Here is a 12,475-nt window from a genome sequence, read left to right as displayed (position 1 = left end):
TAATGAGGGAAATTACTGCCTTAATGAAGAAAATGCTACTAGCAAGTTGTGAAAAGTGCTTTAATCATAATTAATAGAACAAAATTAAAACTGAACTTTAACTCTTCTCTGGTGTTTTAATTAATAATTAAGTTTAATATTGGTTATGGAACATCTTTGCATGTTCCCAAGCACCTGTGTCAGAGCAGTCAGGAGAATGTAGCAGTTCTAGAAGCTTCTATGATGATACATTCATAAACTTTAGGCTGGAGGGACCTTTGTAATCTACTTGCATAAATAGCCAGCTCTATAATATCAGTGGACTGAGATGTAACATGGTCCAGAGCATTTGGGTTCAGAGTGTTGTTATACAAGGTGTAGTTAACAGTGTGATGGTGTACAGCTGCCTCGTAAACCACTTCTACTGTTCTTCAGTCTGCTTTGTATTGAAAGTGCAAGCTCTTTCTTAAAAGTTGTATTTATCATCCTTTTAGAGAGTGCTGCAGCTCCGCTGTAAAATATTGGCCAGGGGATAATTTCTGGTGGATTTTTGTGTGTGTGTGTGGTTTGCAGTGGCTGTGCTCTTTCCCAATGCTCAGCTTCCCCATCCCAGGCAGAACACTCATTTCTCCCAGCATTCTGCTCCATCTGGGTAGGTCAAAAGTACTTCTCCTGTGAGTGCCTGTCTTGTGTTTAAGCTTTCTTCCGAATGTAGCTGGAAAACAAGAAGAGTATGTGAAGATGTAACTAAAGCTGATGGGTGCCTGGAAGTTACAAGCAGGTCTGTAGCACTGGGTGTTGTGTTGATTGAGTTCTACACTACACTCTGAGGAGCTTTGGGAAGCCTGTGGGCAAAGCAGATGCCTGGGAGGAAAAAGCACTTAGAAATAAAAGTTTCCAACTTCTAAGGTGTCTGCTCCAAAAGCTGTGATGGTGGGTGAGGACACAGCTGCCCTGGGGTCACCCCAGCTCATCCTTCCCTTGGGCACCAGCCCTGTGCTGAGTGCTCCTTGGCATGGTATCTCACAAACATGGGCTGGGGAATTTGCCAGCAAGCAAGGGATGGTTCTGGAACTGCAGAATTTGTAGTGGTCTTTGCTTTTTCTGGCCATGCTGATTAGAAACTTTTATGGCATCCTGATTGAGAGGACTTAATTTTTTTAAAAAAAAAAAAGATAAACCAGGAGGAAAAAGATGACTCCTGTGACGTCTAGAAACTCAGGAGGTGAGGACTGTAGTACTATTACATGGGACTGAATGGAAACTGGGAGACTTCCTATGCTGCAGTGGAAGGGGCTTACAAAGGAGGGGGGTGTGTTGTCTCCTTTGACCCACAGTGTGATAACCCATCTACCAAAATGTAGGCTTGGTTCTAAATAGCTGAGGGGCTTGTGGGAACACTCCTGCTTCACCTCAGTGGGCTGCCTGCCGTGGGAAATGTGCTTTGCTTGTGTATGTTGTTCTTTCAAATATGTCCAGCTTCAAAATGCAACTGGCACATGTCATGGAGGTGAAAAGATGGGAGATGTGAGGAAGCTGAAATCCTCATCCAGTGAACACTGCACATGTGTGACATTACATTGGTGCTCTTCCTTAACAAGGCCATTCTTATTTGTGCAGGAAGATGGCTGAGAGATGAACAGTTGCTTTCAGAAGGTCTTTGCCTTTGTCTGCAGGTGCTTGCAAAGCCTCCTGTTACACTGATCCAGTGGTGAACATTATTTAGAAGCATTGCTTGGAATAGCTGATTCTTTCTGGTTTTACAGGGTTATCTTCAAAAACAGCAGTAATGCCATGCAATTGCTTACCTCTTTCATCTCTTCTCCAACCCTCAATCTTCCTTAATGTTTACGCTGTTTCTGTGTTCTTTGAATGTTCTATGAAGGTGCAGAAAACAGTAGGAAACAATCAGAAGTTGGTAAAAAGTGAGCTTTGAGTCCTCAAATGCAAATATTCGTACTGGGATGATGACTCAGTTGTTATCTAGTCAGAGAGTAAACCACTATTGAGTTACATGTCAAATCTAAACTGCACCAAAGTTTTGAATTTGAAATCTGAAACACTTGCAACACAGTTCTCATAAACAAGTTATGGATCAGAAATTAGTCACCAAAACCATTGTGACTAACTTTAAATAACAAGATAAATCGGGGGCAGGGGAGGAAGAAAAAAATCTGCTCAGAGGTAATTTGCAAGCTGAATAAAATAGTATTAAAATTATTCATTAAGCTTATCAAGCTTTATTCTTGAGTAATGTTGTGTCATCACTAGCAGGTGGTGGGAGAAATGGCACAGCATACCATAATTAGTAATAGCCATGTATTTTTGATGCTAGTTTGTCTGTGTGATTTACATCCAGATGGTTTTGAAAATGGAACCAAGATAAAATACAACTTCCTGGATCAGATTTTGCGTCCTAGTTAATGATATAATTCAGAGCTCATTATTGTTTGAAAAAAAATTCTAAATTGCTAAGGAAGAGTATTAAATGTTGGGATCATTCCAGCTTTATTACTGGATTTCTTTTTTAGCTCAGTATTGCACGTGAGCACCACCACAGGTATGAGCTATAGTGCCATCTAATGTGCCTGCACACAATTGTTTCCTCTTGGTGCAGATGCTCACTGTGTAGCTTTGCCCAACTCTAACTGCTGACCCTCAGAAGTTACCAATGGAATAATGGGAATTCTTAAAATGAAAAAGGTGTTTGGTGTGACCTGGAATAGCAAGCACTGTCAGCTTTGGTTCAAAGGATGCTAAATAGCTGTTTTCTCCTGAAGGGTTGTTAGGTAGCACAAAATTGAACTGGATACAACAGAAACTTCCTCAGTTGGGCCCAGCCCTCACAGCAGTGATGATTATTCATGACGTTTGCTTGCTGGGTCACAGAGTTCTCATTTACATATCTGTAGCTTTTGGTAATACAATTTTGCTTTCAAGTAGCCTTCAATTCCAGCAAACATCACTTCAAGTTGTCTAAATCTTTTGACCTGGCATACTTAGACATCTTCTGCAGCAGAAGTGCTCTGTCTTCTAGGAAATCTCCAAGTAATTTCTTTTTTTCCCTTTTTGACCCCATGGGCAAGACCATATCTTGCTTGCATACATCAGTAGTGCTATTTGTGGACAACTCCAGTGTGAATGTGCAGAATTTTAGTCCCTGTTCTAGCTGAAAAACTGATTTTCATATCACCCTGAATTTAGACATCTGCTAAGTTTAAGATATCTCTCTACACTCCTATATCCAGTAGAGAGAAACATCTCCAGTTCCATCATATTTCAAGAGAAGTGTCTGAATTGTAGCTGCTTGCTTAGGCAGTGAGAACTATTTACCACTTGGTGAGATGAGATGAATTTCACCCTACATTTCCAGGTGAGCACAGTTGGTCACTAGTTAGTATGTAAATGTAGGTATTAAATAACCTGGCTCTGTTTTGATTAATATATTACAGTGCTGAACTTTGAGTTTATATCAGAGTCTAGTGACACTTGGGGTGGGGAGTAAAAGGATGGGAACAGAAATCCTCTGTTATTTGATGTTCTCTGTTACTCTGTGCCAGCCAGCAGAGGTGAGGAAACCTGCTGTTAGAAGTGTTTGCTGTGAAGTGCTTGTTACTGGGAGACAAATCCTCTGTCGGTACAGCTGAGGAATATCACACCTCTTCTAACACTGGCAGTGAGGAAACACCGAGAAGTGCTCTGGATAGACAGGACACTTCAGACATTGTCCTTGAAAGCAAACTGCTTGTTACTCTGTTTTGACAATTGGAGCTCTGCCTCCCCAGAGTGACTCCACACACTTATTTCAGCCATTGCTAAGATTAGCTCCTCAGGAACTCCCTAAGACTGAAGTTGGCTCCTAGCATAAGAAATGGTTCTGAATTTGCTTTTGGAAGCTTTTCTTCGGGTAGAACAAGTATTTCAGAAGGATACTCACATCTATTTCCTGATATGAGAGTATTTGACTCTTAATCTCTCTTCCATGCACATTTGATTCTTAATCCTCCTTCCATACCCAAGTAATCCCAGTTGGCCTCGTGGGGCACAGTGTCTCTGGCTGAGGAGTGTGTGAGGTGTGTTGGGCTGGTTCCTGGCTCTGATCTCCTTTTCTGTACTGAGACCTGCTTTATGGTCAGTCTCTGGGAGTGCAGCACCCAACTGTTCTGCTCAAGGGAGCTGGTTCTTTGGGGTAAAATCAGAACAGCAGCATATATTAAAAAAATGGTATATGGGGAGTTATAATACAGATGTATGTGGAGGTTGATGCCGCTGCAAAAAGAAATAACCTATTACCAAAAATGGGATTACCTCTGGGATAAGATTTAAAGCAGTTCAGTGAGACAAACTTAACCCTTGTACCTGGCTGAAGCTGCAAAAGGAATCCAGGTAAAAACATTTTACCATGAGTAGTCAGATATGTGTGGGTTGTGGAAGTGAGCATCCTCACCTGGTGGTAAGGAGTGGTTATGCTGCAGTTTCACATCCCTGTAAGATGGTACCTTTGGATACAGGGCTGTTCTGCTGCCCTTGCTCAGTTCAGAGAGGGAGAAGAGGGCCCTGTGCTGAGAGATGTGGGTTTGCAGCCCTGGGGCATTATCCTTCTGCCTCGAGCTCCCAGAAAAGGGATCAAGCAATGAATGTGTGCCCTTTTCCAACTGAACTCAGCGAAGTTTGTTCACAGGAATTCAAACCTCTGGTGAATAACGTGTTCCTGGGCAGAACAAGAACAAAGCAAAAATAACCTGTGGTAGGCATCCTCCTGGGATGCAGGTGAGGAAGATGCTTCCCTGAAACAACTGTCATGGGGCAGAGGAGGGTGTGTGAAGTCTGGTCCTGAGAAGGGTGAGTGAATTCCCACTCACAGACCATTTAAGTGGGCAGGGGGAAAAAATGCCTCTATCAAATAGAACTGAGGTGATGTGGGTTTGTTTAATCCAGGTAATGTTTGTATTTCCAGAGACTTTGATGCAAGAAACACTGTAGCTTCTAGAAGCAGATGTATTAAAACTGAACCTGGGTGAGATAGGCTGGAGACAGGAAACCAGGGAAAAGTAAATGACAAGAACTTCTTTCTCAGACAGTGGGGGGCGTGGGAAATCCCCATATCTCTGAAGCTGAATTTTGAAAGCCATAAGGCTCAGCTGCTCCTAAAGCTCTTTCAGTACCTGTTTTCAGCTGAGCTGTCTGTCAAAGGATGTGGGTGTGTGTCTTTGGAAACAGATTAATACAAGTTAAAATAGATATGGCACAAGTCTCTGTAAAACATCTGCCTTATCTTTACATAATGAATTAACAAAGATGAGTTTGAAAGAAATGTAATAAATTATTCAAAAACCTCCTATGCTTTTGAAATGCTAACAACTCAAATCCTTTGAGACTGCTTGATCAGATTATGGTGTATCATATAGTAAATCTAATTGGTTATATTCAGTACTGAATTATCAGATTTACTAGTTTAGCCAAAATAATTTAAACAGGGCTAAAATAATGCCAAATGATTTTAATTAAAATAAATTCACTTCCACAAAATAAGGAACTCTACTCAAACTCTTTACAATTTGGGAACTGGGAATAATTTGCTCTTTTACCAGACCTCTACTCAGCAGCAGTGCTCATGGCTTCCTTCTCACTTTTTTTGGGTGTGCAGCTTTAGACAAGTGCCTCAATTTATCGAGTAGGTGCCTGAGACTTTCTTAGAACCAGACTTCTTTCAAGGTAAACCACAATAAAAGCACTAAAAATTCAAAGGGAGTTTGAATTTGTTTAATTTTGTTGCTTCTGACCTAAATATTATTGTGAAATGTATGCTGAAGTAGATGGCTTCAGGCCCAGCCATATTTTATTGGGAAGAAATAAACTTGCTGTAGGACCCACACCTCAGCACCTCCTTCATGTGTGGGTTAGGACAGACCCTGCACTCAATTTAATTCCACTTAGGTCTGTGAATCACATTCTTCTTAATGACCTAAACTGGAAAGGGACATTCCTCCTGCTTCTTCCAGACACTGCAGTGAGTGGAAATATCTATAAAGGCACAGGCTTTCCATTCCAGAGATGGAGATGGGAAATGCTCTCCTGCCCTGCCCGTGTGACCACCACAGCAGCCCCCCATGCTAAGGGGTGCCTGCTTCTGCTTCAAAGAAGGGCTTTGGAGGGGAGGAAGGATTTTAAGGCAGTATTGAGTTGACCTTTGTGGACATGGCTGGAGTTAAAGCTACAGCATTTCTGAATGCAGCTCTCAAGGCGGTTTTGTTCTGCAGCCCTGTGTGGTGAGAGAACCAGACATTAGTGGTGATTTGCTGCTGTGTGGGCTGTTAACTACTCAGACAAACCACTGCAGATCTGCTCATTGTAGATGTTACCAGGTCTTGCTTTCTAGGTGATGTGAAAAAGGTATAAAAGCTTCTTTAGGCTCCTACTGGGTAAAGATGCTGGTCCAAATCCTCAGCTAGTGCAAATCAGTGCAGCTCCACTGAAATCCATAAAGATTGATCGACTGACTGTGTTGGAGGATCTGCACTGCTGGCCCTCACTGAAATTCTGCTAAAGTTACAGGGCACTTCACATGGGCTTTTGCTCTGGGGTAGGACAACCGAGTGGTTTGAAAGCAGTGAAATATTGATTTGGAGATGTACCACTAAGCAGTTTGTCCTAGTAATCAATTCCAGAACAACATTAGTGTGAGTCAGGATTAGGGAAGAAGCATGTCATAGTAAAATCTGTCCTGCAAATGGTGCTGGCTGAGAGACTCCCAAGATGGGGTTTAGATCTGCAGGGTGAGGAAGGAGGCTTGAGGAGGAGAGGGAAGGACTAAGGCTTTCAGGTTTAGTATTTGGAGGGGGGTTGAGACACAGAGGAGGGTTTTGTTTAAAATTACATCTGTGTCACCAAAGACAATGCAGTAACTTGCAGGTTTTTCCCTGCATCTCTCTTCCCCCTTGCTATGGGGTGTGTTGAAGGCAGAGCTGTGATTCTGATCCAGAAGTCTTGACTTGGGCACTGGCTTCCTGCCTCCCCTAGCTCTGAAATGAGGTCAGGAATGGACGCTGCACAAACCCAGGCAGTCTTGCTGATGTCGGCACGGTTTCAGGGAGTGTGTTTGAAGAAGGACTCTCATCTCTGCACTGACACTACTGATGATGAATAGGCCTTACCAGAACACTTGCTAAACATGTGCCTTGTGCATGGAAATCATATTTAGTGTGGGGATAGCATCCATTTCTCCTGTTGCCTCAGTGAATGTGTACAAGAAAGTGGGAGTGCACTGTAAGGAGTGCAGGCTGTGCCAGCTGATAGCTCTTGGCTTATAATCTGTACTCTCATGTGCATAAGACTGCAGAGACTTAAATTTGGCACATGTGTGATCTGGGATTGTCTGAATAGGAGGAGGTTGTTCACAGGATTTTTTGGAGTTAGAATTATTAGATATCGGGCTTTAGAAAAATAGCAAGTTTAGTCTGGTGACTTACAAATGATGGGGTCTTTGGCAATCTAAACTTCAGAGTAATTATCTTTAGCAGCTGACTAATCCATGAACAGAAAAAAAGCCCTGGCTTTAGTCATTGGCAAAACATTAGTATTCCAAATTGTATTGCAATCTGTAAGGTATTCCATTGCTTTGGTAAGTTTAGGTCAAGCACAGAGAGAGAGCAAATAAAACCTTTTGTTTGTTGCCATGACTGGAAGGGCAGGTCTCTCCCAGATGATACCTGTAGAAAAAGTTCTGACCATTGCAATAAGTCATAAAATACATAATTATTTTGTGATCTAAACTGAATTGTGTTCAAAATGGAATTCCCTTTGCCCTCTCCTCTGGCATTTGAGACATGTCATCATTAGCTGATTTGAAAGGCAAACTATTGAGATTTGATCCTGTAGACTCAAGTGACAGTAGATACCACCTTAAGCATTGTAAATCATAGCTGAGTAATTAAGGGGTTGTCTTGAATGTGTATATTCCTGAAAATCTGTCTGGCTTCATCATGGAGTTGCAATTTTCACTCACATCCCATTTTTGTAGGGGCTGCTGTATTGAACCACACCAAAGGTCCATCTTCTGGTAGCCTGTTTCTGTCACTGGCTAGTAGGTGGCTAAGAGTCATTAGCTGCTGCTTTTGTTACCTGTTATCTGTATATTTTTGTAAGGAATGAGTTATCAAATCCTGTATTTAGCATTCAAAGTAGACTCAGCAAATGGAGGTAGTGTTTCTCTACAAAGCCCTGTGGTGATTGTGCAGGTGTTACATCTTTCCAAAAAGCACAGAATGATTATCTACAGGAAATAACCTTCCTGTCTTTAATTGTGGGTTTTACTGTTTTCCTTTTGAATCCAGTGCATGTGTTCTGTCTACACTTGCATACAACCATGGAAGGAGCTGTGTAAATGTGCTGTGGGAGTTGTTTTCTGCATATATAAAAAAAAATATTTTTCTCCATGTTTACTCATTTCATACATACACAGAGAGCTGCCATTTTGCTCTTCCATGTTCTATTTCATTTTTCCCTAGATCCTGGCAATAATTGATTTGTGACTTTTTTTTCCTCATTTGTTTTCTTCTTCAGACACAGTAATTTTTCCTTGTCCCAGGATCTATAGTATTGATCTTGTGTGGTTTGTCTCAGTCTGGCAAATGTTTCTATTCCTATTCCAGTCAGATTGACTTCGGTTTGTTGGCCAATTTGAGAGCTGGCAAGCTCCTAAGTGACTCTTGGTGTCTATGTAATGCAGTGAAAAGCAAGATTCAACTGCAGTGTTTCTGAAGGAGGATATTTATTGTGGCTACTTGGTGTTTAGAGGATCTTGTACTACTCTTTCTAGCCCTCAGGCAAATTAAATTGTTGACTGTTATCAGTGTCCTATAGTTTCCATTGACTGGACTGGGTTCTGGGGACCACAAGCTGCCTTGAAGATGTGCAGCTCTGCTAAGAAGAACTGCATCTAATCAACAGCATCCCTAAAAAGTTGCAATGAGGATCCATTGAACTTGTCTGTGTGTTTTTTCAAGGAGAAGCATCAAGATCAAAGTCTGAGAAAACCATTTGATCTTCCAGCTGTAAACAACTACTAAAAGAGAACATATGCTATATTTAATTACCCTCTATTGAGGTGCTTGCATCCAAACTCTGACAGCTACTTGAGTTTCTTTTCCCCTTGTTTGAAGCAATGGGTAGTTACAGGGGATGGGCATTGTGAGAAAAGATGAGTGAAGAAGGTAGAAGAGTTGAACAAGTTTCAGTCCTTGACCCCTTCTTATTTCCTGCTGGAGCTGGTAGAATTCAGCTGGGATGTTGGTCTTGCTTTGGGAGTGTACCCACAAGTGCTGGCTCTCCCATTCCTGTACCCATTGGCTGTTCACAAAAACGTCTTCCAGAAAGTTCTTGTGTACAAGTCCTCAGAAGTTTTCTTTTGTATGTACCTTCCCAAGAGTAAAACTGGCAGATGGCTACATTTGAACAGTAGTTCCCAGTTTTATAGCTAATTATCAAAAAGACCTTGCTTTGCTTCTCTCCCTCTCTTCCTCCACGCTCATCAAATACTTAAACAAGATGAAATGGTGACCTAATCACACCAGAACTGTGGACTTCGTAGTGAAGATGGAGTCAGGCTTGTCTAGTAGAGTGTTAGTGTGTTGGACTATCAGCACATCAATCCCTGACTGATGGAATTGTCTGTATTCTGAAGTTCTACATTTTAGAACAGCATCCAGGTGTCAAAATTCAGTAGAAGTCAGTGGATTTCCTAGTAATTTGTGTGAATTATTAAGTCATTACTGTAATGAGAAGTAATTATCTATGTTACCTTGGAAGGTTGATTCACTGGATAACTGATCAATCTGGAATATTTCCAATGGCAAGGAGCATTAGAGAAAAATAGGTAAGCAGGTAAAGATCCAACACAACAAATATCCTTATATTTATCATGAGTAGACCTGCTGGATTATTCACAGGATTTATATCAACCAAATTTACAAGATTTAAGGTTTGACAAATTCTGCCTCAGTGTTTGATACTCTTGCACTTATAATAAGTAGTTGGGCTAAATTGCATCCCAGGAAACTTATTTTTCTTCTTCATTCCCCCCTCTCCCAAGCTTCTTAGGTATGATTTTGTTCCAAAAAATGATGCATAGCCATGAAATGGCTTTACCCTTTATCACTCCAGAATAGGAGAAGATAAACCGAACAGACCTGTTTATTCATTTTGGAGGAAAAACTAAATTAAAAGGCTTCTGTGTATTGTGGTAATGTAATTCCTAATCAATGACAGTGGGTTTAACAGAGATTTATGGGTTTTTAATTTGTAAGATTAATGGCTACATACATTGATTCTGCCAAAATGACAGTATCATGGTCACGTACCTCATGGAACAGAGAGCGACCTCCTGCCAGACACGTCCTCAAGGAAATGCAATTATCGCTGCCCATTTTACAGTGCTTAAGTTTTTTTTTCTCTCAGTAAGTGACAACAGAAAGGGTTTTGAGCATAAATTAATCTTTCTAGATGAACTGTTAACCCTTCATGACTAGCAGCTAGTTTCATTAACTCAATGCCTGCATACTGTTTTCTGGGGTGGCCCTGGCAAATAAAATAAAGCAGTGCCAGAAGTACCATCTGGAGGCTCTCTGGAGCCCTCTGCTCCAGCAGCCATGTGGAGGAGCAGATCTGCAATGTGACTGTCTCATGCTGGACTTCATTACTGCAGCAGTCACTGACAGGGCACTTGGCAACATGACTTTTCCAAATGTGTGTGTAGGTACACAAAGAATAAAGGTGAGCTCTGCATGTGCAACTTACTGTGGACAGGTAGGAGATGCAGACATGGGAGGATATCTGCTCTAGCTGTATCTATTCCCAGGACAGCAGCATTGTCATAATGTCTGGTTATGTGTGATTACAAGATTACCTGACAGCCTGTGCCCCAAGAGCTGAGAGAGTTGCCAGGTCTGGTGGTCCAGGCTAAGAGCTGCCATCAGTGTCACCACTCTGCTGCTGGGTGACAAGATGCCCCATGCTTGCCTGTAGATCTCCCACCTTGTGCTGGGCTGCAAGGCATGCTACAGTACAATCTCTTCTTGGGTCTGAAAATTGATTTTTAATAAAATGTATATGAAATGTTGTGAAAGGGGATGAAGAGGTCTTAGCGGGGGCTTAGAAATCCCAACTGACATCTCAAAGGTCAGCAGGAGGACAATACAGTCCCAGAGCACTTGGTCCCCAGTGCTGGTGGGAACCACTGTGCTGTCCTCTGTTTCTGAACTGGTCTGACCTTCTCATGTTTCTGCTTCTACTGTAATAACTCCCAAGTTTCTTAAGCTGCAAGTCCATCACTTTCTTTTCAGGCTTTCTTTTTTTGGGAATGATCAGGTAATTTCAGCAGACATTAAAGTGTTTCCAAGTAATAGCCTGGTAATGGTTTCAGACAAGCAACAGAAATGTCATGAAAAGGAAGGCTGTGTTTGTCCAAAAGAGTTTCCAGGCTGTGTTGATTGAAATGCCTATAGAAGCAATTTTTGAATATCTGCGTGCATCTCATCAGCAGTCAGTCAGCGAGTTCTATCTTGAGAAGCAGATTCTGCTGCATAGGTAGATCATCAAAATATTATAACTTATGGGGAAATCTGCTAAAAAACATAGCCAGATATGTCAGCAATAAGTAACAACACTGTAATGTTTTAAAGGTCCTGAGAAGCCAGGAGGCAAAGTCACTGACGATTGTGAGACTTAATTCAGCATAATTTCCTGCATCTTTTTCATGTCTAGGGTACTTATGTCTCAGAGGTGATGTGCTTCAGTGTGTAGAGAAAACTCTAGTGTCCTAAAAGACTTCTGCTGAGGGGAAAGAGCTCAAGGGACGTGTCCAAGGTTATCTGAGAAGTCAGTGACTGGGAACAGAATGGGGACTTAAATCCTCATTGGCACCTTTAAACTGGAATTCCTTCATCATTTTACATGTAGCAATGCTACAGGGAATTTGCTTCACTTGCTACACTTGCCAAACTTGATGCAGAATGTGCCTTTTCTCCATGTGAGCTGTTTACATGGTGTAATTACTGAGGTGAAGCATTGGTTCTTGGAATTCAACAAACTTGTGTTGTGCCTAGAAAGAAAGGTTGTTTGTTTGTTTGTTTGTTTTTAAAAAGTAAACCAGAAATTGAATCCTCAGTCACATGTTTTTTGCGATGGTGGGTGGTTCCTTACGAGCAACTGGTCTTCCTTGTTCACCTCCCCTTTTTACTGTTGTTGCCTCTGACATGGTGCAGTAGTAAAGGGGGGGCTACAACTCTTATTTGCTGTGACACAAAGCCCGATCACTCCTTTTTAATGTGTGAGAATTTATAATTACCCTATTAATGTTTCAAACCGCAGTTTCAAACGTTTCAAAGCCAAGTTGGTTCCTTGGCTTTCCTTATATACACAATGATGCTTTAAGACAGGAAGCAATTGTAAACCTTACTTTGTGCTTGAATGTTGTTTGTTCAGGACTTGCAAGTGGTGG

This window comes from Manacus candei, unplaced genomic scaffold (genome assembly GCF_025592945.1).
Source record: "Manacus candei isolate 608988 ecotype Guabito, Panama unplaced genomic scaffold, ASM2559294v1 h1tg000002l, whole genome shotgun sequence".
NCBI classification, from domain to species: Eukaryota; Metazoa; Chordata; class Aves; order Passeriformes; family Pipridae; genus Manacus; species Manacus candei.
Note: the sequence above shows the minus strand (reverse complement) of the source record.